The sequence below is a fragment of the Vanessa tameamea genome, chromosome 19, assembly GCF_037043105.1.
Source record: "Vanessa tameamea isolate UH-Manoa-2023 chromosome 19, ilVanTame1 primary haplotype, whole genome shotgun sequence".
NCBI classification, from domain to species: Eukaryota; Metazoa; Arthropoda; class Insecta; order Lepidoptera; family Nymphalidae; genus Vanessa; species Vanessa tameamea.
In genome coordinates, this window is record NC_087327.1 from 2,120,326 (window position 1) to 2,147,926 (window position 27,601).

A 27,601-nucleotide genomic window follows, 5' to 3' on the forward strand; every position below is an offset into this window, starting at 1 on the left:
TCATGCCGACGTTTAAGGTAAATACTTCAACTAGATTGTCCCATATTTATATCAATCTTAATCATAAAGTATTCGATAGTTTTAAAAAAAATTATCCAACCACCTAAAATTGCATACATGTTACAGATTCAGGGCCAGATTTATCATCAAGTTGGTTCGTTATTGCCGTACTCCGACGCTGATCACCAATTTTTGCAAATTTATTTTATTGGTGATGAAAATCGCGAATTGGATCAACGTTGTACAATGGTTTCTAATACAAGACGAGAAATTATTCGAGAGCTATAATGGTTTTTCCATCAGCATAACGCATTAGTTCAATTGTTTAAAATTGCTCTCGTATGCCATCTGATAATCACAAAATCGTAATAAGGGCTGATAGAACACCTTTTGGAGAGCATGCCAGGCGATTCAATGCACCGACGATTGATGAGGTTGCAATTGTAATTGTTGGTGATCAATTTCAATCCCGTGATATTGTACTTCATCGCAGAAATGAGGAATTGCAACGTGTTTCGGAACTTCATCGTAGTTATGATGCATTACAATACCCAATATTGGATTGGAAAGGTGACGATGGCTACCATATCAATATACCAATGACTGATCCACAAACCGGTAAATAATTATCCTATTTTCTGTGTGTTGACATTTTCATTTTCCAAAGTCACATTTTGCATTCATGGTCTACATATACAGAAAAAGTTAGTGCCATGAATTTTCATTCGTATCGATTGATGGTTCGTCCAAAAGCACAAAATTATATCTTGAGATGTGGTAAACTTTATCATCAGCACATCGTTGATATGTATGCCAAAATAGAAACTGAACGTCTTAATTTTATTTATTTCAACCAAGCAAAATTAAGATCCGAAGAATATATTCATTTGGAAGATGCGATAGCGAATGATGTTAATGTAAATGACATCGGGCGATTGATTATATTATCCATTCCATAGCCATCTTCGTTTACTGGTAGCCCACGGCATATGAACGAATATGCACAAGACGTAATGTCTTATGTACGAAAATATGGTCGACCTGATCTGTTCATTACATTTACATGTAATCCGCAGTGGGATGATATTTATTTGAAGAACAGTCGACAACTGATCGTCATGACATTACAACACGTGTTTTTCGGCAAAAATTGAAAGTACTTATGGATTTAATGGTAAAATTATGTGTATTTGGAGAGGTGCGTTGCCATATGTATCATGCGACAATCCCCTGTTTTGCCATTGAATGGCAAAAAAGGGGATTGCCGCATGCACATGTATTAATTTGGCTGGTACATAAAATTACTCCGGATCAAATCGATAACGTTATATCAGCTAAAATTCCCGATCAAACTGTTGATCCAGAGTTATTTTACGTTGTCGTTAAAACATGATACATGGTCCGTGCGGTGAACTAAATATGAATTCGCCATGTATGATTGATGGAAAGTGCTCGAAACGATACCCAAGGCAATTGACTTCAGACACAATAACGGGCAATGACGGATATCCGTTGTATCGACGTAGATCACCTAACGATAATGGAAAAACTGCAATCATTAGGATGCGTAACCAGGACGTTGAAATTGATGATCGTTGGATAGTTCCGTATTGTCCATTATTATCGAAAATATTCAAACCTCATATAAATGTGGAGTATTGTAATTCAGTCAGTTTGTTTGATACCGCGTATCCCTATGATTCAAACTGATATGCCATTCGAGTTCAAACGATTACAATATCCTGTTCGTTTATCATTTGCGATGTCTACCAACAAGGCCCAAGGGCAAACACTTCACGTTTGTGGTGTGAATTTGGAAGAATCATGTTTTTCACACGGCCAACTTTATGTTGCCTGTTCCAGGGTCGGTACCCCCAGCCGTTTGTTTATTCACACTCAAAATGGAAAAACCAAAAATATTGTTCAACCAAATGTTTTGAATTAATTTTTTAAATACCTAGCAATTCAGTAAATATATTTTTTTAAGAAATGATTCGATGTCCTAACTCATTTTTGTATTATATCACTTTATACGTAGCAAAGCACGTACCGGGCCGGTAGTCTGATATAAATTTAAAAATAAGCTTATTAATAAAACATTATTTTTGTTAATTTAAAAGACACACATTGATTTTGGACAAGCTGTAACTATGTATATCAAGGTCATTATATAGAATACTACAGAGCCTTCAGGAAGCTCTGTTGAAATGTAGGTATGGTAAAAAGTATATATAAGTTTTACTGGTGACTTTTTATGTGCTACACTGCATAAATATCTGCATAATATAATACTATACAGATATAGATAGAATTATATTAAACCTTGCACTTTTAACATCGATGGATGTTTTATATATAATATATTTGAAAATAGAACCAAAACAAACGGGATGGCAACTTATTTACTCACAGTGACGTAACTTATTTATAGTTTAATTACTAAATGCTAAAGTTAACCGATATGGAGGTTCCTTCCATCTGATTAACAGTCACCCTGAAACATTAAAGCCTCGTTGCTACGAAGTGTCGACAGCGTCAATTTAAACAGTCACGTGTAAACGGGAAAATTATACCCAAAGCTTTATGATGCAAACGCTGCGATGGCTCAGTGATTAAAACGAGTGAATTTTAACCAATGATTCTGAGTTTTAACCTTGATGATGTAATCCATTGTACCTGTATGACGTTTTTTCTCGTGACAATTATTAGAATGATACATATCTTATAATGAGTTATTTATATTATACTCGTAATATAATGTATATATTATTATCAACGGTAACATAAATGTTCCCTATTTTGTTTAATCACGTCATAACTTGAAGACTAATTTACCGATTTTATTCATCTATTCTCTTAAGTTTTCTAATACTCTATAGAACGTTCCAGCGGAAAGAAAAATACGCTGAAAATTGTTAATTTTCAGAGAATACATAAGCGAAATGCCATTCGTCATGATATCTCTGAATCTATAGTCCGATTGATTTTAAATTTAGCATAAGTACTCCTTTCGCAATGTAGACGCTCAATAAGAAAGAATGTTTGGTTATTTAAACATCATGGAAAATTCTACAAACTTGGGGGAGGGGGTTAGTGTTATTATTTTTATGATTATAAAATGAATTTTATAATTATAATAAATAAAATTCATTTTATAATCATAAAAATAATTAAAGTAATAATTCGTAAAATTTGATGACACTTGGGATAATATAACGTGCAGAAATGTTTTTACGCGATAAATAAACGAAAGCACATTTGTATTTAAAATAGGAACGGAACATAAACTCGGCGCCACGATTTATTTTTTGTTTTATTTATTACAGTCTGTGGAATCCTTAATCATAAGTAAAACATGATATTTAAAACAAAATTTTGATAAATATAAGCGTTATTTATAGAGGTGGTTTAGTGTTTCTAGTGGTATTGGTTTAGCTGTTTATTTTATATGTGGCAATAATTTTCTCTCTTAACGATTTGAGCTGTGTGACCCAGTGGTAAGTAGTTACAGAGCCATTGAATTATAGTGCTCTATTTATGTTTCTTATTCACGTTGTGCTCGACGGTAAAGGAAACCACCGTGAGGAAGCCTGCATGTGGCGGGTTCTGCTACGTGTATCTATCAAAGAGACCAGCCTTTTCCTAGCAGTGGGACTTCTGTTACTTCTTAACAATTTAAAGTCAACGAAAATCGTTTATTCGTCTTTCGTGTTTTATATTCATCTATATTTCTATTTAAAATGAATTTTATAACAGAAATTATATCAAAACTACATTAATTGAAATGAAAATATTTCATTTTAAACTTATCACAATTTTTGACCTTATTTCAAGTAATTTCACATCTGTAACGTTAAGATCCCGCTCTTCCATAACAGTATAGTTTTTACGTTAATATTTTTGGTAAACGCGAATAAATAAATACTATCTACATAATATTATAATACTATGTAACAGTTATGACTTTAAAGATTAAATATATGAAAATGATTAGTAGTAAACAGTGACTCTAAGTAGTACTAGAATATTTTATCAACGGTACCAGCCGATTTGGTCTGAAAATTCGTGAGAAGAAAGGAATACTCACATGGGTAGCTATTGTCCAGATTAGCTGGACCTGTATGATAGTATATTAACAATAATATTACGTATCATCATTAATAGTTACGGGGGCATGTAATTTAACCTTATCTTTGCCTTCATTCAACGTCACCAGTATTTTTTTTGTCACCTGACGTCAGTCCAGCTAGCCTTTGGACGTTCTTATTTAGACTATGTATATTCACAGTAATCTCAATAATTTTGATAGAACAATGACGGATAAGTATGACACGAAAGGTAAAGAAAGTTTCCATCTATTCTTTTCTTTTTATGTTATAGGTGGCAAACGAGCAGGAGGCTCATCTGTTGGAAAGTGACTACCACCGCCCATAGACATCTGCAACACCGGGGAGCTTGCAGACGCGTTGCCGGCCTTTCAGGAAGGAGTACACTCTTTTTTTTGAAGGTTCCCAAGTCGTATCGGTTTGGAAAAATCTTCAGCGAAATCTAGTTCCACAGAGTGGTTGTGCGAGGCAGAAAATGTCTTAAAAATCGCGCTGTTGGGGTGTTGTGTCTTAAAATTCGAATTGAATTCATAATTTGATTGGCAAGGTGTTCGCTTCTTTAATAAAATCACGCAAATACTTTTAAATGTCTATAAGTTATATTTAAAGCACATGTTACAAAACACATTGTCGAACGCAATATAATATTATATATATAGATAATAAAATGGCTGGAGAATTAAAGAAAAAGATAAAAGAATAGCTTCTAAGTTTCTTGCCGGTTTTACGCGATAGTAACTACATATCCAATTTGTGGGAACATAAAGATCATTCAAAAGCTTGTAAAGTGTAAATTTATTAAGTATGTTACCTATTTATTGATTTTCAATAATTTTGAACCCTAGGAAAAAATAATTATTAATATTACATACTTCGAATATATTTTTATTTACACTGACGAATGTGAGATTACTAATTGACGTATATTTTAATGATAGGAATATAAAAATGAAATGCTTTTAAAGTACCGTTCATTTAAAAAACGATATCAGATAAATAAATAAGTTAGTTACGGTAAAATAAATAAAACTGAAATAAAATTAAAACTGTTGAAAAATATTGTGAAATATTAATTGAAGTAAGGTAATAAGCTTTTTCTCTTAAACGTTTAAGTTTTAGTTGTTTTTTGAACTCGCCGATCCAATATGGATTGGTTCATACTAAGTAAGTCGTAACAGGCGGCCAGAAAATTTACTCAAGAATTATTTTTAATGAATTACAAAGCTATAGGCATTTCCGTAACTTTAGAATACTTTATTTATTTTTGGAGTAGTTAAAATAAATCATCAAAAAAAAATTGATGACTTGTGGTCTTTTGTTTGACAATGCACCCGTTCACTAGAGTTGGGTCGCGTTGGCTGCCCTGCATAATGTAGACTTAAATTTTTTACATGTAACGTATACTTGAGATTTGTCTCCGATTGATAAATATATATTCCGAAGCAGAAAAAACTCGGTTTTAAAAAATTTACAAGCGATCCATAAACTAGGAAGTAGTTTTTAATAACTATTAAAAAAAAAAAATTATCTTGCAGGTGAAATGTTAAAAAAAAACTTTTTATTTTCATTCTAGCTCTTCGTTTGCAGAATCAAAGGTTATATTGCAAACTCCTTACAATTTCCTCCTTATTCATATCGACACTCAAAGTTCCAAACATAAGTATTACCAAATCAATTCATATAAACTACAACGAACACAAACCACGAATACCATAATACTTTTTCAACGTTAAAACAATTTCATATTATTCTGTAAACTTTACACGAACAAAACATAATTTTAGTTCATGAATAAGTAGGCTAGACCGAGCCAGCGAAGGCTAACCCGTATAACCAGTATAGCCCACAAATTAGGTAGTAACGTCTTGAGAATGTCCCCAGGTAAATGTTACACAAACTTGTAATCTGCATAGCTCGGCGTGGCTAGTAGTAAATAACTACTGAAATATGCCGTGAGGGAAATATACGGAGCGATATAACGATCGAAATCGCGTCGGTGTTAAATGCTTTTCTAATTGTATGCGTTAAGAAATAACGTTGTAAATACCTCGACACATTACTCGAAAGTCGACCTTGCGATTATAGATATTGATATAGAAATTGCTCAAAAGTCTATCTTAAGTTATAAATATACTGCTTTACGTAATTAACGTTCCGGTGGTTTTAATGAAATGCTCAAATATTTTTGTATACATCGGCTTATTCACGAAGGCTCGCTCGTTAAAATATCGATGTGCGGTAACAAATATAATTCAATGTGATTCTTTTATCTTTATTCTTACATTATCACACACACGCACACTAAGATATATTTTAAGCACGTGCGTCACTCATGCTAATGCAACCAATAAATAATTGGACTTTGAAAGGCACGCCTTCGTGAGCAAAAAGGTTACTAGGTGGCTTTACGCAAATCTTACCAGGATATTCAAAAACGACAAAATTTAGAAATATTTTAAGTTGTTTTACTCTGTATATGTGGTATACTAAAATAGTTAGGTTATTTTTTTTTTTATTTTACACCTCCTTACTAGAGGATTTAATTTTTGTAAGTATAGTGACACTGGACAGCTGTCATAGAACGTAACCCGATGTAAGACGTGTTGATTTTGATTCCGAAGTAATTAAAGAAATATCACTCTTTTTAAAACGCTTTACTCACTTTAATCCCACATATATATATATATATATATATATATATATATATATATATATATATATATATATATATATATATATATAATTTATATAATTATCTTAACTTAATTATTAAACATCTTACTTATTCAATATTAATAAAGCTTAATTTAATAACCAGTTCTGTAAAATTTAAACGCGTACTAAACCATCAAGCAAGACCTAAAGTATAAAAAAAAATAAAAAATTATATATATATATTTAGGCCAAACGCTTCGTGATTTTACGACATGAACCGACGTGTGTCCCCTCCGACACATGCCAGAGGTCTGAATATTTGAGCGCGGGCGTATCTCACGCAAATTATGTTACGTGGTATATGCGACAGTGTTCCCTCAACGTGCTCGATGACTTATTAATTACCCACCTAATGGGATCCCAATTACATAGGGCCGAGTTACTCATAAATCTTTATTAAGAAGGACATGTACGCAACATTTTGAGTACTAGCTAGTTTAAGTAGTTGTAAAAAATATTTGTTACGAGTTAGATAATGTTTAAAAGATATGTTTCAATTTTGTACGGTTTTGTCTGCAAATTGTGCACTGCACTAAATCTAGTGTGAAAATTAATAATAGTTTAATGAAATCGAGAGCCGAGATGGCCCAGTGGTTAGAACGTACATCTTAACCAATGATTTCAGGTTAAAACCTAGGCAAGCACCACTGAATTTTCTTGTGCTTAATTTGTGTTTATAATTCATCTCGTGCTCGGCGGTGAAGGAAAACATCGTGAGGAAACCTGCATGTGTCTAATTTAAATGCAATTCTGCCACATGTGTATTCCACCAACCCGCATTGGATCAGCGTGGAGAAATATGCTCCGAAACCTTCTCCTCAAAGGGAGAGGAAGCCTTAGCCCAGCAGTGGGAAATTTACAGGCTGTTAATGTTAATAGAATGTAAAAAGTAATTTCCATTTATTCTACATTTTTTTTGTCATTTTGGAGGCGTCATTACTAACATACAGATAATTTTGATTGTTTTATTATTGTACAAATCTTTTTGTGTATTAATATTTTATCCTATTTCGATTAAGCGATGGTCGTATCAGTTTCGTGCATCTGGCTGAACAATTGAATTTATTAAGTCATTTGGATTGTAGTTTCATGTTAGAATAATTTTGTTTAAAAGGACTTAGAATGAGATTAAACAAACTACAAAAAATATCAGATAATACTATATAAAATAAATAAAAGTGTGACCAGTGAGATAGTGTCGAAGAAATCCGAAATATTTACAAAGATAGAAGTCATATAAAATGCTAAAGTCTGATGAAAGTCTTTTTACGATTTCAAAAATGAATTATAATAAAAATGATCCTGAGATAATATAAATTGCATGAAGCCACTAAAAAGTTTCTTTGTTATAGTGTAGGACGGCCGGAGAAATGGGCCCATCCCAACCATTGACGCAGTAAAAAATATTAAGCATTCCTTACATCATCAATGCGCCATCAACCTCGGGAACTAAGATGTTTGTCCCTTCTACGCTTGAAGTTAAACTAGCTCACTAACCGTTCAAAGCAGAACTCACCAATACTAAATATTTCTATTTACCGTAGTGGATGGTACTTACCCAGAAAGGTTTGAACAAAGCCCTACGTAAGTTTAATAGGTTTATTGCACTAAATTTCATCTATTATAAAAAATCCATACAGAAATGTTGCAGGCCTTTCATCCAACCATGTCCAAGCATGCACCATAATCATCACATGTGCCTAACGACCAACGTAAGTTGTAAGCAAATGTTCCACTAGTAACTACATCAACGAGGCTGGCATCGTTAGGGAATACATTAACAGCCTGTAAATTTCCCACTGCTGAGCAAAGGCCTTCTCTCCCTTTGAGGAGAAGGTTTGAGCATATTCCACCACGCTACTCCAATGCGGGTTGGTAAATACACATTAGGCAGAATTTTGTTAAAATTAGACACATGCAGGTTTCCTCCACCGTCAAGCACGAGATAATTATAAACACAAATTAAACACATGAAAATTCGGTGCTTACCTGGGCTTAAACACGCAATCACCGTTAAGATGCACGCGTTCTAACCACAGGGCCATCTCGGCTCTCGGCTCTCAAGGTCTTTATCTACGTTCATAACCTTTAGTAAAAATTTACACACACATACCCATAGTATGCAATTCCAATTTTTCAAACATCGAATAATTATTTTCCAAACCAATAAAACTGATGTTATATAACCTCTTTGAATTGTGCAGCGTTAAATAAATGGCAAGACGTAAACAGCTTACGATGCATTAGTGTACAAAGCAAACGAAACGTTGTAAGGGCGACCAAATTCAATGGGCCAAATTGCGGTGCGACCAGCTCTGCAAATGGCTAACCATGTTTGTGGGACAAGTTATAAGCTGTGTTAATACCAACAGACGATCCATAATTCGATCTTCTTGTGTTGGTTCACTGGTAAGACTACTAAGTTTCTTAATACTTAATTTTTGTTTATAATTAACATCGTGCTTGGTGGTGAAGAAAAACTGCATATCGAATGAAATTCTGACGTATGTTTATCTATTGCCCTGTATTGGAGCTGCGGGGCGGAATAAGCTCTAAGCCTACTTCTTTAAAAGAAAGAAGGCTCTTATTGAGACTGACTTACACTCAAATTAAATGAAAATATTTTTTTATAAGAAATAGTTTTGCTATTTTAACTCTTTATTTAAAGTCGCAATATATGAGCATAATATATTATAAACTAATCATTTATAAAAATATTAATAATAAATCTAGTGATATATATACAGTACAATATATACAATATGGAAATCGTATGTTGTAAACAAAAACTTAAGTTTAAATGTCTATCCGCTGTCACTTATGTAATCGTACCACACAACTCACAGGAAGACTGTAAGCTGTCGGGCGCCACAGGAAATTGCGCGGGGTGCGGGGCAAGTCAACGCTCACCGTGTTTATAGTAACAACACTAACTTACTCCGATGTTAGTGCACGCTAGATTGTGCCTCGTCATCTCATACCCTAAGTTATTGTGACGTATGTTGTCTAACTTTATTTGGTGTTGTACAACATACCTTTGAATTTGGTCGGGTTATTTCTTATTAGTCGATTATATGGTAATTAAAGTATCAGAATTTTCATAGAGACCTAATTTAATTTGTTTCTATATTTAAATGTCTATCTGATCTTGTTTCACGGCCAAACCACTTAACCGGATTTGATGAAATTTGGTAAAAACAAGCTGTAACTAGTATTTTATATCAGAAACATACCGTAAAATTTGAAAACATTCGAATCTGACAGCTCTGCCGCTACTGCCAGCCATAATAAAAATACCTTCCATAAAAAATGTTCAAGTAATTGTGTCTCATTTATATTCATAGTATTCACTTGCTTTATTTTGTTGTAGACTAAGAAACAAATGTAAAGACCTGGTACAGAGTAACATGAAAATCTTGACGTTTACTTATAATTTTTAATTATCATGAACTAATTAAAGTGTATTCCAATCGAAGAAGGAAAGAACCAATATTTGTTATTCGCTATGTTATACACAGCAATCAGTATATCCACATTAATTTTTCTTCCAATGTTCATCTAATCGCGAAACTATAATGAAGGTTATAGATTATTCATAATGTCAAAGTCTGTATATGTCTTAGTCCTTTCTGGTTGAAATAAGGTATATGTATGTTGACGACCTCCGTGGTCGAGTAGGTCCCGGGTTCGATTCCCGGCCGAGTCGATGTAGAAAAGTTAATTAGTTTTCTATGTTGTCTTGGGTCTGGATGTATGTGGTACCGTCGTTACTTCTGATTGTCCATAACTTTAGCTACTTACATTGGGATCAGAATAATGTATGTGATGTTGTCCAATATTTATTTATTTATTTATTTATGTCTAATGGCAGAATCCTACATTTAACTAATGATGAATATATAATATGCCTTTAAGACAATTCTACCTTTTTAAATTTTAAAAAAGAATCAGCTAAATACATACTCCGACAATCTTAGATATGGCAAAATACATTTTGTTAAAACTCGCAGAATCGTAAGACCGGCCTACATGGCCAGACGTTGGTCCGTTTGAAGCTGCACTGAAATCATTAGGAAAATATTTTTTGGAGACAGTTCAAAAATGTAAGTATATTACGAAGTCGTTTAGATTAAATCCAAATCCAGTAGAGTCGTACGTCCTTTTGCATTTAAGGAAATATGTATTGGTAAAGAGGTTTAACATTTAAATTTGATTTATAAAGTATTTGTGTAGTCGCGAATGCAGCTCCCTTTCAATCTTTTCATTTTTTTAGCCTCCGTGCCACCTTACTACAGTGCACGTCTTGGCAACTAAATTTATTCTACATAATACATATTTAAATTCTTTATGTTATTAATATAAAATTGATCTTTAGTTTACTGAACACTTATAATATAAAATGTAAATGTTTTTTTCTACAATACCTTATTAATTCGAAAACGTATTTAGTGACATTCGTTAAACATTGTATATGTACCGTCTTCGTCGTGATTCATAGATTCTTAGAAATGAATACATAAATGAAATATATGTCAAAGCTTTTTTTGCATTATGTTTCAATGTTGACTCCACTGCCCTTTATAGTTTCACAGGTTACCAGGAACAGGGACTATACCGATAAATGAGGAGCTGACACGAGTGCTTTGGTTAACATACATACGTCCTGAGAGTTGTCGTACAAGAACGCATATATAAAATATGATAATGAAGAAGGACTAATAAAATTAAATCGAAGTATACTTTATTGAAAAAGCTATTACAAATTATAAGTACATTTAACGTTATTCAATTAAAGCTTTCGTTTGTGTCAACAAAAGTCATCTCTATACATAAAGAAAAAAAAAATAGAAAAATATACAGTTGCGTAATTAAATTTCTAGTAAAGAGGGAACTTAATAAAGAGTAATACAATCTATTTTAAGCAGCCCATTGTCGAGCCTAGATTACCTAGACTACCTAGTCTAGTTTTATACCTATTTAAAGTTGTTCTTAAGAAAATTAAATTCTTAGCTCCGAGTCGCCTCTCGTTTCCTTGCGCTTGGAATTGTTTAAAAGTTGCGTTACGTTTAGTTCAAATTTTCATATTATATTTATCTAGTTAAACGATAGAATTTTTTTAATAACATACGTACAAGATGAGATTTCTTTGTTAAGAATTTCAAGTTTATAATACAAATGTCTGGCTGAGCATTAAAGTAACAGCCAATTGATATCCCACTCCTCTTGAGGTGGAGACTGCGCGCATTCCACAATGGTTCTCCAGTGAGGGATGGACATTCCTGTGTCAGTGTTTCATCCGACACATGCAGGCATTAAATAATGCTTTTATATCTATTCTTTTAAAAACATTATATTAAAGACAGGTTATTAAGGATAGGTAACAAATTAAGGACGTGAAAATAAATTGTGTGGGTTTCTAATCACAAAATCTCCATTTTATTGCTCATGTACAGACATGAATTAATAATATTGTTATCATTATACAAAATAAACACAGCCGATACAGATATCATCATCATCCTCCTGCCCTTATCCCAACTCTACTTGGGGTCGGCGCAGCATGTCTTCTTCCATACTTCTCTGTCGGACGTCATCTCACTAGTAACATTCTTTCTAACCATATCGTCTTTCACACAATCCATCCATCGTTTCTTGGGTCGTCCCCTACCTCTATATCCATCCACATCCATTTTCAAAACCTTTCTCACAACATGGTCCTCATTCCTCCGCATAACATGCCCATACCAAGACAGCCGGTTTCCGGATAGCTTCTCGGTTACCGGTGCCACTTTCAAACGTCCTCTTATGTACTCATTCCTTACTCTATACTAGCTACTACTACTAGCTCTATCTAGCCGATACAGATAAGAGTTTCTCTTTAAATAGTTGAATAACCCATAAATGTTTATGAAATGTATTCAATGAAAAAACATAAAACCAACATCTTAGGATGTTTAGTTGATAAAAAAAAATCGTTCGTTATTTAAAATATGTTGCTAAAAATACCTGCCTTATTTATTATATATACAAGCCTTCATTTGTTTATCGTCATACATAGTAGAAGGAGAGGTTGATGTGCTATTAATATATATCATGATATATATTATAAATAGAAAACAATAGTCTCAACTAGATATGACATCAAAAATATATTATTATACTTTGTACTAATTTCCTCTATCCTTCATTTCACTACTGTCCTTCCGTGCCACGCCACTGACCTTCAACTCTCAATTTCCATCCGTTGCCAGCCACTTATATCGTCACTCCACGTAGCTGGAGGCCTGGAGCTCCGCTAAACTTGCTAAGGCGTCTCCGTTCCGTAAGTTTCCTTGACTGGTTAATCTTAATATATTCGAAAACTAAAATGGAACTAGTTTTGTCATTAGATTAGAAGAAAATAGGCTGTGTCAGACGAACAGATAAAAATAAGAGTAATCTCACAACAGTTTAGACTCTCGTCTATATAAAAATCTTCAGTATATGTGTGTGTAAATGAAATCCAAAATAGTTGGACCGATTTTTATAAAAAAAATTGTATATATTTAATTGAATCTCTGGATTGCTTAGATTGACTCGGTAGGTGGCGCCGTGGTCGAAAAAAATCTTAATCAACTCGGAAGAAGTCAGGAGAGGCAGCTATTATTAGTAAATATTAAATAAAGTGACGACTGATAACTCGTCTCACTTCGTTCCATTCTATAACATAATCTTTCTCTATTATTTGAATTACACAATGGCTTTTATACTGCCAGCAAAAATGATATTGTTGTAAGGAGTTCGATTATAAGTCAACCTTCTTTTCTTTTCAGTACCTTGACCATTCATTTCATTTTAAAATTCCCATTTATAAATACAAATCACATAGTATGATAAACATTACAGTAAAAGATAATAATAGATGATAGAAAAAGTAAGCATATATTAAATTAATTGTATTTAAGTAACATAACTTTGTAAATTAATTGGTTGAAAAGAGGAACTGCAGAATTTCGCCAATTTTGCCAATTCTTTTCGGCCTTTTATTTTTAATTATTGACCACAGAGTTTAAACCCGCAAACTTCGGCTAAAATTTACTAGTTTCAACCAGTACGCCATCTTGAATGATACAATGTCATCAGCTATTTCCTATAAGTGCAAGAAACTCCGTATGCGTCGCTTAGTTATTTTGTTTTTTTTTCTCTTTCTAAATATGATAATGATGTGCAGTCAAGAAACTCTGGTGCCTTCATAATACTAACAATTAAATACAATTGACAAATATGTTGTCAACTTTTGGAACTAAATATACGCAGGAAATATTATAGTCCGCAATTGTAAGCGCAATTACAGGGATCCTCTCTATTGCCTCACTTTCTTATCCGATGGAACGCTAAATACGACAGGACCGGAAAAAGGCACAGGAGTGAACAAAGTTCCATCTTCTAGGCTCCTGGTTGTTAGTGAGAATTTTCCGAAAAAAAAAACCAAAACTTTTTAGTGCCCCGAACCGAGGTTTGAACCCAGATCTTCAGGATCTGCATTATATCTAGACCAACAACGCAGTCGACAAAAAATTAAAAACTTCAAATATACTGATATTAATAATTTTTAGTGTAGTAAGTTTACTGATTCGTTTAATTCATTAAAAAATTCAGTCAAACTAACATTGATAAATAAGGCATATTAGTCAATACAAGATTATATTATAGATAAAAGAGCGTCGCCTTAGTATTTGTCAACTTCTAAGCAAAATGTGTAAATTTGATTGTACTTTATTGACTTGAGTCACTACTGAGTTTCTTGCCGGTTCTTTTCTGTAGAATCTACTTTTCGAATCGGTGGCAGCTTTAAATTTAATTCCACACTGTGACATGATTCAAAAGTTTTATGAGCCTATTTAAATAAAGAATATTTTAATTTTGAATATTGAATGTGGTAGCATTTGAAGGGTACGTTATGTTTCTGTATCGAAATGTACGTAACGAGAATGTTATGTTCACTCGAAACGGATAATGCTAACACAATGTACTAATTCCGTATTAAGCCTTAGGTTTCAGACGTTATATTAGTCTCCCAGATTTCACTTACTGACTCAATAGTGAACGGGCTGGGTTGCAAATGTATGCTAATCCAGGATCTAGGTATGAATCCACTTAAGCCAGCTGGATCAGTGAAGATTGTTGATCTATGATTACGAAACATATGTTAATGTAACATTTAATGAAATTTGTTTTTATTATATTAGGAGTGATTTGAATTAATTGATATTTTTATTGACGATATCTATAATGTAGTATAAAAAAATTGTTAAGTTTATAGCATTAAATAAATGAAACGTATTGAAAAAACCTGGCTTGTATATTGAATACTACTACTAATTTACTTGGTGGTAGGGCTTTTTGTAAGCCTGTCTGGGTAGGTACCACCTACTCATCAGATATACTACCGCCAAACAGCAGTACTCAGTATTGTTGTGTTCCGGTTTGAAGGGTGAGTGAGCCAGTGTAACTACAGGCACAAGGGACGTAACATCTTAGTTCCCAAGGATGGTGGCGCATTGGTGATGTAAGGAATGCTTAATAATTCTTACAATGCCATTGTCTATGCACGGTGGTGACCACTTACCATCAGGTGGCCCATTTGCTCGTCCGCCTACCGATTAATAATAATTAAAAAAAAAAAGAATAACTTTTGCAAATAATTATAATATTGAGTCTATCTGTGTTTGTGTATTAGACTTTGAATCATATAAATAAACACAGGTTTAGATTTATTTTTCCACGAAAACAAAATATTCTCTCGAAATATATTTGATGTTGAGTTTTTATACTTGAAATATCGTAAAGTATTGTCCATTGTCAATGCGGTGTAAAACATGGAATTTTACAACAACACCAAAACTTACCATTAGGGACATTAGTATTGGCGACTTTTTTTAACTTTTCAATCGTCCTCTTCTCTTGAGGAGAAGCTTTGAAGATTATTCCACCATGCTGCGATGTGGGATGATGGATTAATGACAGTAAAACTTCCACTATAAACATATACTAATTCAGCAGTTGACTTTTTGGTATGCTTTGGTATGCTGAGCTGGTCTGGGTGGGTGCCGCTCATCATATTCTTTCATTCTACTGTTAAACAGCAACATTTAGTATTGTTACGTACCGGTTTCAACGGTACCGTGAGCTAGTGTAACAGATACATAACATCTTAGCTTAGAATAATTAATATTTCTCACAGTACCAATGTCTGACCACTCAGCACCAGGCCAATTCGCCACTCTGCTTGCCTACATGACATGAAAAATTGTTCTAGCTATTGGCTATCTCGAATTATCAGCTGGCTTTTTATAAGTATAGGAGTCATGAGGCGTCGCTAGTCGAGTTATTACGACTACATTTTTCTTTCAATCGCAGCTCTGACAATAAATCTTATAACTTATTTATTCTCGGAGTCCGTGCGGGGCTTGTCAAAATTAAGGGCATAAATCTTTCTCGTTGGTACTCATTTTCCTCGAGCCTCAAATCAGGTTCGTATTTGAAGATTCGATTTTCTTATTCTATGAGAAAAATATTATTCGTTTATATTGAATCGTTATTTATAACTGTCTGTTTGTGCATAAGTTATTTTTTCAGAGCCAATCAAATTACATTTTGGTGAACTTCCAGCGATTTCGTCCGTGATCGTCTTGAGTTCGATTTTTGAATGTAGTGTTTCTATTGGTCATATTATAATGATTTAAATTTTTTTGTGTTTATAAATCATCTTGGACACACCTCAGAAAACATGTCTCAGAAAACATCATATTATAAAAATCCACCAAGATTTAGTGGAGCATTGTGGTGGAATTCCATTCAAATACATGATCTTAATAGAGTTAGATGTCTTTGACCTCCGATTTGCAGTAGGTCTTCTCATCTTTATATAAGCTGTGCTTCAGCTGATTTTAAGATGTAATATTATTTATATTTTTATTGATATACTAAGCGTTTAAGATTTATTAAAGGACGTTGTCAAAAAAACTTCAAGCCTTATATAAGACTACTATATATCGGAATGTGCCTAGAATGTAAATTAATATGATTTTTTCGCATGACGTCGTATTTACGCCTTTCGCTACAGGAAGTGGGGGGGGGGGGAATTGAATAATACTCACCTATTCCGGGGGTGCCACGAGATAGTTTCAGTATCATATCGCGCCGAAATAACAATTAAAACATTAAAAATCGTTAAATTTCTTATTTCATTTCAACAATGTGTTTCATTGTCGACAAATAAAACCAAGACTAATCAAATATAGTACTTCTGAGTTTAGAAAAAATCTTGTAAAAAACATAATCATTGAATCACTAAGTTAAGCACACGTCGAATTTATTTATAGTCGTATTATAAAAAACTCAAGTTAAAATTGTTGCCATAGTCAACCACAACATCTAAATGTATATTATTTAATAAATTATTTTAATTTTCACTGTCTTAATAAATAAATTCTCACGAAACCCTTTCAAACAAACATTCAATGTTATGAATTGATAATGACATGTTCTATGCTATGTTCAGAGCGTGATTATTTGTATGTGTATTTATAATATAATAGTATTTATATTAGTATACAGTAATTGTTCTGAAAGCTTGTCTGAACGAGATTGTAAACAATCATTGTACCGTTAATTTAAGCTAAATTTTGAATAAATTTAGTTGGAATTTTTATTCAATTAAGATTTTCCATTTAATACTTTTATATAGATATATATATATCCATATAGATATATAACCGTTTCTATAATAAAATTCCACAGACATTTTTAACTTTGCCGTTTCATAGATTCAAGCCATTGTAGAAAATTCATTGGTAAAGAAGACATATTTTATTCGATACAATTATATAGATGATAAAAAAGCGTGGAGTTAATGCTTGGTGACTTCCAGACAGGAGACATAACATATATATATAATTGTATTTAACTAAAATGGCTGTATTTTTAGCTTTTGAAAAAGAGTAACTACTGAGTTTCTTGCCGGTTCTTCTCGGTAGAATCTACACTCCGAACCGGTGGTAGCTTTACTTTAAATATTTATTGTTAAATGACGATTCTAAAGTGCTTGTAATAGCCTAATTGAATAAAGTATATTTTGATTTTATAGATAGATATGCTTGTACATAAATATATTTTTAAATTTAATATATTAATAAAAAAAATAATTCATATGCATTTTTTTTTAAATATATTATTTATCAATCGAAATACTAAAAATACGAAAAATCGCTGATTTATTAATATTATTGGCACAAGCGCACATCGGACGCGTAAACTCGAAGACATTACAAAAGATATCATTATTTGTGATCATTCCTTTTTATTCAGAACCAGCGATACAATATCGGGCACCGAGGGTCGTTGGTTTGATGCCAGATTATCTTGAACACGCTTCAAAGATTTTAATCACGGAATGGTGTTGCCAAGACGTCGCCAGCCAAGCTCGCTTGCTTTATGCTCAGTATTGGTTCTTTAATCTAAGATAAATAGATTAACAGACGTTACTTTAAAAGGTTTTTTTAATTTGAGTTCCTAATATAAAATTGTATGTAAATGCATATCAATTTCAAGATAAATTTAATTAAATTAAATTTAATATGAAAATATTATTCAATATAAAAAAATACTTCTGCATAATCGAAGTTAAAACAAACTATTTATATGTGAATTTAGTTTCGCCGGACGTTGTCAGGTCTTGTCGTATTTTCTTATTTAAAACGAATAGTGAATTTTACTTTGTCTTATTTGTTAAAAAAATTAAAATGAATTTATATTTATAATAATAATAAATAAATAAAACTTAGCAGTGGTAGGTACTTTCGATTCACATTCGATATACCTCCTCTCCCTTTGAGGAGAAGGTCTGGAGCATAATCCACCACGCTGCACCAATACGTGTTGGTGGATACACACGTGGCAGACTTTCGTTGAAATTAGACACATGTAGTTTTCCTCACAATGTTGTCCTTCACCGCCGAGAACGAGATGAATTACAAACACAAATTATGCACATCAAAGTTCAATGGTGCTTGCCTGGGCTTGAACCCGCAATCATCGGTTAAAATGCACGCGTTCTTGCCACTGGGCCATCTCGGCTCTTCTACATTCGATTTAATTATTTCAAATGAATTCTCCTCGTAGAGCTGCGTAATTAAACGAAGTATATTCTAATTTAAATGTTTCATTTAATCATTACAATTATTGTAATCATAAATATATTATAGAACATTAATTACTTATCATTGAGTTGTGGTGAGAGATATTAATCTTCTATGGGCAAGTATATTAATACGTGTGATTTTGTTTTTGATTGGTTTCGTAACCGTTCCTTTCATCGCCATCAATCTTAGGAACAAAAATGTTATGTCTACTACTACTACCACTACTACCACTACCACTACCACCACCACCACCACCACCACCACCACCACCACTACCACTACCAGTACCAGTACCACTACTACTACTACTACTGTGAAAGCATTTCAGGTCAAGCACGACCTTCTTGTAATGAAGCACACGAAGAAGAAGTATGTTATATTAACATTGTTACTTTATTATAACTCTGTTACATCAATTTCCATATCGTTTAGCCAATCGTCGTACAATACGTAGCCGGACGACGTTTGCCGAGTTTGTCTAGTAATATAAAATAGACATAATCCAATGCTTGATTAAAATTACAGACTACATCAAGATGAAGATACACCTTCGTTTTCCAATATTGAAGCGAAATGAAACGATTTTGCGATATTTCTATTTTAAGACGAGCGGTGTACCCGCTCTCTTTAACTTAATCCAACGGGTGATCGGGTCGACTTCGGAATTTCTTTTCAATACCTCAAGACAAATATAGTCACTTATGTTTTTGGAACTAGAAAATCACTATGAAAACTAACTAATATGTTATTATACTCGACACTTTCCTTTTTTAAGGCATAGATGTACGAACGGCCAATGGGCCACCTGATGGTAAGTGGTCATCACATTATTCATTTTTTCTTTATTTAAAAAACCACCAACAAAGATAGATATTTTTTGGTGTTAGCTAAACTGGTGCTTCAACACGTGACACCCAATATTATATTTTGATTATATATGTATTTAAATGAAATGCTTTTTTTTTCCCAAAGCTGATTTTACCAAATAATATTTTTCTTACATCGACTTGCAACGTCTTTGTTAGAAAATATTAAATTATTAAATTTAATATTATTAAAGTAATGCTTAAAGATAATCAACAAAAAGATTTAATATTGTATCTTAAACAGTCTTGATACAATTTTATCATTTTGGGGTTTTTATATATTTTTAAAACTCCGCGGGCTGAGTCGAGGACGTTAATATTTAAATCTCAAAAATCTCTTCATATATAAAAAGAACAGAAAAAATAGCATCTATTTATTCAAAAAGCAGTTTAGTTATTTTAAACATGTTTATCAAAATAGATAACATTTAATATCAAAAAGATACGTAAGGAAATCTGTAAATATCTCACTGCTGGACTAAAGCCACTACTTCAATCAACTTGGAGTTTATTCCATCACGCTGCTCCGAAGCAGTTTGATGACACATACGACAAGATATCATACGACTCAGGCAATTTTTTTATTAAGTAGGCTCATAAAAGAACTTTTGTAAAAATGTAAAGCTGCCATCGGTTCGGAAAGTACATATATTGTAATGAGAAAAACCGGCAAGAAAATCAGTAGTTACTCCATTTTTTTAATATCTTGACTAGAAATAAAAAAAATACTAAGTCTGATCTATAATATAATCATATATTGAGTAATATACCTTGTATCAATGCTTTTTTGACATAAGGTTTAAATTTTTGAATATATGTAATATGACAAAGTGTGTAAAAATTACTTGAAATACTCACACATACAATTACAAATAAATAAAACACAATATATCTTAAATAAAATTCAAGAATAATTGCAGCTTAAAACATCTTTTCAAGGATAAAGTTTCCGAAAATCCAGCGTCTTTGAGAAGACTCAGTATCGAAATTAATTCGCTCTTGTTACAAGATCAAAAAGCGTTCAAGTTCTGTAGAGCTGTGAAGCTAAGCTATAAGGCTTATATATATTTATGTTTTAAGCCAACTACACACTAACAGCCCTTTCTTATACTTTGAACGTGTAGGTACTCCTTAATAACGTATTTAATACAACCAAAATATTTACTTATACTTAATATGTAATTAAAAGATTATTAACGGTTCAAATTTTCCATGATATACTTATGTTATTATTTAATATAACATAGTATATTAATATAAACAACCCTATATTTAATATACATAGGTGTCAAGCTTGTATAAGAGCGTAAATAGCGTCAATAGCGAAATGGTTTACGGAACGCCTAGTTATGTTAATAGTCACAGGTTCATTCCTGACCCCTTGGCTATATCGATCCCACGTCTAGCACAAGCTTGAAGCTAAACTGTAAAGGTGAATAGGATTATTAGTAATTGCTTAAAATGGAATATTAAATAAATATTGGACAACATCACATACATTACTCTGATCCCAATGTAAGTAGCTAAAGCACTTGTGTTATGGAAACCAGAAGTTACGACGGTAGCACAAACACCCAGACCCAAGACATTATAGAAAACTAATAAACTTTTTCTACATCGACCCGGCCGGGAATCGAACCCGGGACCTTGGAGTGGCGTACCCATGAAAACCGGTGGACACACTACTCGACCACGGAGGTCGTCAAATATTGCTAGTGTTCACATAAAAAAGAGCTGTTCCTTGGTACGACTTTTACATGGCAAGGCGACCTATGTACCGTTGCGTTTTCTATTTACTGTATGTACAAGTACATAGCCAATAAAAAATAATATAATATACTTTAGTCAAATGGGATTGTACAGATAGATGTCTTTGAATAGTCGTTGAAGCTGTAAGACACGATCACGAATTCCTGGCAAGAATGCTAGCAGTATATTACTTGTTGAATCTCAGAATCTCTGTCCTTATTCTCTGGGTGAACAATACACCCGTCAGCTGGCCAGATTAATAGACTAGGAATATAAAGTCCATAATGATTTTTAGTACGAAGTTCTTGTACGCAGCTTACAGTAGAGTGAACTGGCAGAAATCGTCACGTATGGAAGAAGTGCTTTGCTAGAAGAAGTGGGATTTTTAATAACAATTCTGTCATTATCAAGTAAGTATTTTTAAACGTTGCTATTTTATTTCATTGTGTCTGTTACTTAATACTGCTAAGACTACATATAGTAATATATAGTGAGAGCCGAGATGGCCCAGTGGTTAGAACGCGTGCATCTTAACTATATAAAACTAATGAATTCGGGTTCAAACCCAGGCAAGCACCGCTGAATTTTCATGTGCTTAATTTGTGTTTATAATTCATCTCGTGCTCGGCGGTGAAGGAAAACATCGTGAGGAAACCTGCCTGTGTCTTTCGACGAAATTCTGCCACAAGTATATTCCACCAACCCGCATTGGAGTAGCGCGATGGAATATGCTCCAAACCTTCTCCTCAGAGGGAGAGGAGTGGGAAGTGGGAAATTTACAGGCTGCTTATGCTATGCTATGCTATATAATGAAATCAACTTCGTCCCAACCTGATATCCCGCAAATACTACACCACTAACAATTATTGTAGGTATGTTGGGTATATATATACACCTTTAGCCGAAATATTCCAGTGAAATCTTATACGAAGATTGTAGATTGAAACCCGGACGAGCTTTACTTGCGTCTTTGTTTGTATTATCATTCATCTTGCTCTCAAGGAAAACAGAATGCTGTAAGCTGCACGTGTTAGATAAAATCATATGTCTCCAAATATCCATCAACCTGCACAACGTTACGGAATTCCAAGCATTCTCCTAAACAGGCCAGGTAGATTAATCAACTATATTTTAGCACGTAAAATAATAATAATGTCGCAAAGATTGAATCCCTACTATCCCTACCAATATTATAAATGCGAAAGTAACTCTGTCTGTTACATCTGCACACTTAAACCAATGAACCGATTCAAATGAAATGAGTCCCGAAAAAGGACATTTGAAAACCGGGGTGGATGTCTGTATGGGGAATCAATCAATATCTGTATTAGGATAAAATAGGGGTAAAGGCTTGTATGCTATAAAGTTTAATAAACTTCGCGTGAGTAAAGCAACAGGTTTTGCTAGTAATAAATATAATTAATAAATAAAGCCTGATTATATTTATGATTTCAAATTAATTATTATTGATGTTTAGTTTGTAAACAGCAGACATCATCCTTTGAGCTAATATTAATTAGAAGCGTACAAATTTGTGGCTTACCAACCCTGAGATGAAATCTGTCTTATAAATGGCAACATTAATATAATATTATTTCATAGTAAGCGTTTCAGTAACACTTTGTTTAAAGTATCAGTTTAATAATTAGTTTCAATTCGAAACAGAGATTTATTAGAGATATTATAATAGCGATAACTAAAATGAAATGACTTTGCTTTGTGTCAGAACCGTTTCATTTACAACCACAACAATCACATTTGACCCTGAAATTTTACAAACATTGCTCCCACTCAAACTAAACAAGTGTAAGAGACATGTTTTGTTTTATTAATATGAGCGCCAAACGAGCAGAAGGTCCAGATGGTTAGTGGTCACCGTCGCTCATGGATTCTTGCAACGTAAGGGGAGTTGCTGTTGGTACCGGCCTTGAAGTAACCTGTATGCTTGGAATTGAACTCACTAATCGAATCGCTCCAGGTAAAGGCTCTCAGGAGAAAGATCATGTCACCATCAGCACATGCGTGCTGAGAATAATCATGACGCACACACATTGTCAAGGAGTGTTCAGGATGCCAAGCATCGATATGGTGTAGATCAAATCAAATCAAATAATTTATTGATAAAATAAACAATAATCAAAAACCTGTATACCTACATCATAGATTTTAAAGAATCTCTCTCCAGAAGCGAAAAATGCTATGATGAAAATTTGCCGGTGAATCAAAGTCAAATAATTTCATGGAGTATTCCCCAATCTGCCAAATCGATGATACCTTCGCGTGTTATTAAATCTTTTGAAATATTTAATAGTGACTATAAGAGCCTACTTGAATAATTTACTATTATAAAATATTTTTGTTTTTTTTTTTATAATATAGGTTGACAGACAGCCAAATGAGCCATCAGATGGTAAGTGGTCACTACCGCCCATAGACACTACTGTAAGAAATAGTAACGATTCCATACACGGCCAATGGGCCACCAACCTAGGGAACTAAGATGATATATCCCTTGTGCCTGTACTTACACTGCAGCTCCCTCGCACTTGACACTTGAACACAGCAATACTGAGTACTGCTGTTTAACGGTAGAAAATCTGATGATGGGTGGTACCTAAACAAACGGGCTTGCACAAAGTTAAAGTACACGACATATCATTAATATGGCGCATTCTCAGCCTTCAAAAAAATTTTGCCCTCATGGTAAACGATTCGGTCGTACATTCTAAGCGTGCCAATAGACGTTTCACGTCAATAAAAATACTGATTCAATTTTGTTAAAATATTGTACTTAAGTTTAAAATTGAATTTATTGTATTGTTAACATGAACATAACCACCGAAAAATCACCCATAAAACACCTGAAAACTGACAAGAAATTACATTTTCAACGTGAAATATTGTAATAAGCAACGCATTCGATTCCCGGAAACAATTATCTGATAACACCGTTTGTTCTGCGACTGCGGTTATCACACTAATTTATTGTTTCTACTCCCACCCCCCACTAGAGAGGGGTAAATTGCTCAACATTAAGTTCCTATTCTTTTAGCCACTGTTGATTTATCTTCAGTCGCCCGGAACGAATTTCGCTCTTTGCTGTTGAAGATAAATGCACTTAAATTCCTATTTATTATTTTATTTCGCGATTTGTATTTCTTCTAATAAATTTACTGTGTATTTTTCTTTTAACACTTTTATTAGCTTCACCTGTATGTATACATAATATATATGAACGATTCAATGATCGACTGTAAATACTTAATAAGTTATTGACAGATATTTCTGAATTTTTGAATTTAAATCCTCTTTTAATTCTTTCTCTTTTTTCGATAATTATATTATTTTATGATTATTTGATTTAATTTATTATCTTAATCTCATAATTCAAATGAATGTATTGTTATTAGTGTAATAGTAATAAATATTCAATGTTATTTAGATAATTTAATTATTAATCTTACATAATTTCAATTTATTTTAATTTATATATTTACTGTAATTTATTATTTTTTGATTATTATATAAAATAGCACCAGACTGCATTGATATATAATTGTTATGAGCATGCCGTGTACACATGTTTAGGAATGTAATCTCGCTCAAAATTGTGTAAGTCCGTAATGTATGTTCTGATTGTATTCTGTTTGTGTACCTATGAATAAATAAATAAATAAATAAATAAATAATTAAATAAATAAATAAATAAATAAATAAGTAAATAAGTAAATAAGTAAATAAGTAAATAAGTAAATAAGTAAATAAGCAAGCAAGCAAGCAAGCAAGCAAGCAAGCAAGCAAGCAAGCAAGCAAGCAAGCAAGCAAGCAAGCAAGCAAGCAAGCAAGCAAGCAAGCAAGCAAGCAAGCAAGCAAGCAAGCAAGCAAGCAAGCAAGCAAGCAAGCAAGCAAGCAAGCAAGCAAGCAAGCAAGCAAGCAAGCAAGCAAGCAAGCAAGCAAGCAAGCAAGCAAGCAAGCAAGCAAGCAAGCAAGCAAGCAAGCAAGCAAGCAAGCAAGCAAGCAAGCAAGCAAGCAAGCAAGCAAGCAAGCAAGCAAGCAAGCAAGCAAGCAAGCAAGCAAGCAAGCAAGCAAGCAAGCAAGCAAGCAAGCAAGCAAGCAAGCAAGCAAGCAAGCAAGCAAGCAAGCAAGCAAGCAAGCAAGCAAGCAAGCAAGCAAGCAAGCAAGCAAGCAAGCAAGCAAGCAAGCAAGCAAGCAAGCAAGCAAGCAAACAAACAAACAAACAAACAAACAAACAAACAAACAAATACATAAATACATAAATAAACAAATAAACAAATACATAAACAAATAAACAAATACATAAATAAACAAATAAACAAATAAACAAATAAATAAATAAATAAATAAATAAACAAATAAACAAATACATAAATACATAAATAAATAAATAAATAAATAAATAAACAAATAAATAAATAAATAAATAAATAAATAAATAAATAAATAAATAAATAAATAAATAAATAAATAAATAAATAAATAAATAAATAAATAAATAAATAAATAAATAAATAAATAAATAAATAAATAAATAAATAAATAAATAAATAAATAAATAAATAAATAAATAAATAAATAAATAAATAAATAAATAAATAAATAAATAAATAAATAAATAAATAAATAAATAAATAAATAAATAAATATATAAATAAATTAATTAATTAATAAATAAATTAATAAAAAAATAAATAAATAAATTAATTAATAAATAAATAAATAAATTTTCAACATCTTCAAAACGTTTGATGAACTTAAAATTGACACACACTCATAACAATTTAATGATTTCATAATTTTAACCTGGTATCCTGCCTAGGGTCAGCAAAACAATAATAAAAAAGACTGATATTACAGGTAGCCTACATACCGTTCGCCAAGTTCGGTAGTTGTTATTCTTACAAGGAAAGGCTATAGAGCCTTCACGTTAAATTATAGACTTGCATTAACGAATAAAATTTTATTTGTTTTATTTTTATGCTGTCGTTATTATTACATTAGTCATCTCACGCACACTAAGACATTTTATAGGTAGGTACGAACGTGACCAATACAAGGCACGTTTATAATTTAACGTGGAGGCGTTTCCTGAATTAACATAGTAACCCGAATAATTATAGTAGTTAGTTGACAGTTTATTATAATCTATAATATTAAATGACTATAGGCAGCAGGCAGCCCAGTGGTAAGTAGATGTAAATCTTGACCGAAATTTGTGGGTTTATTTATTTATTGAAAGTGACGTTCGATAATTCGATAAGACTTATGAACCATCCCTTACATCGAAGTCGAATCGAAGCCTGGCTTCATGTCATTCAAATTTTTCATGTTTTTTTTATGCCAAAATGAACATAACATCATATCTCAAAAACTAAAGCTGATATATAAAAACGGTTTTCATTTTCGGAATCAGGGGGTCATATATCTATAGAAAGGCTATTAAGTTAACTGAAAAAAAAGTCGTAATGTGTAATTAATTATAATAACACCGATATAATTATAAAAACCAATTATGGTTTTATTTTAAGCGACGATAGTTAAAATTTAATTTAAAACACCGATTCGTTGTCATATTTATTAAAATATGTTGTAAACATATATATTGGAAACCACATGATTTATTGCGCAGTTAAGTTTTTTTTTTTTTTATGTTAGAGGTGGCAAACGAGCAAGAGGCTCACCTGATGGAAAGTGACTACCACCGCCCATGGACATCTGCAACACCGGGGGGCTTGCAGGTGCGTTGCCGGTCTTTCAGGAAAGAGTACGCTCTTTTCTTGAAGGTTCCCGAGTCTATATAGTATTTATATTTCGAGTGTCATGAGCTAAAGCCTGGTATACATCATTACTCTCTATATATTTTTTTGCAAGCCAATCGATACCAGCCATCCGATACCAGCGATGTCCTCCTAGTCGGTTTCGGTCACGGTGGCTAATTTCAAGGGACACCGCCAACTGCCCCTGC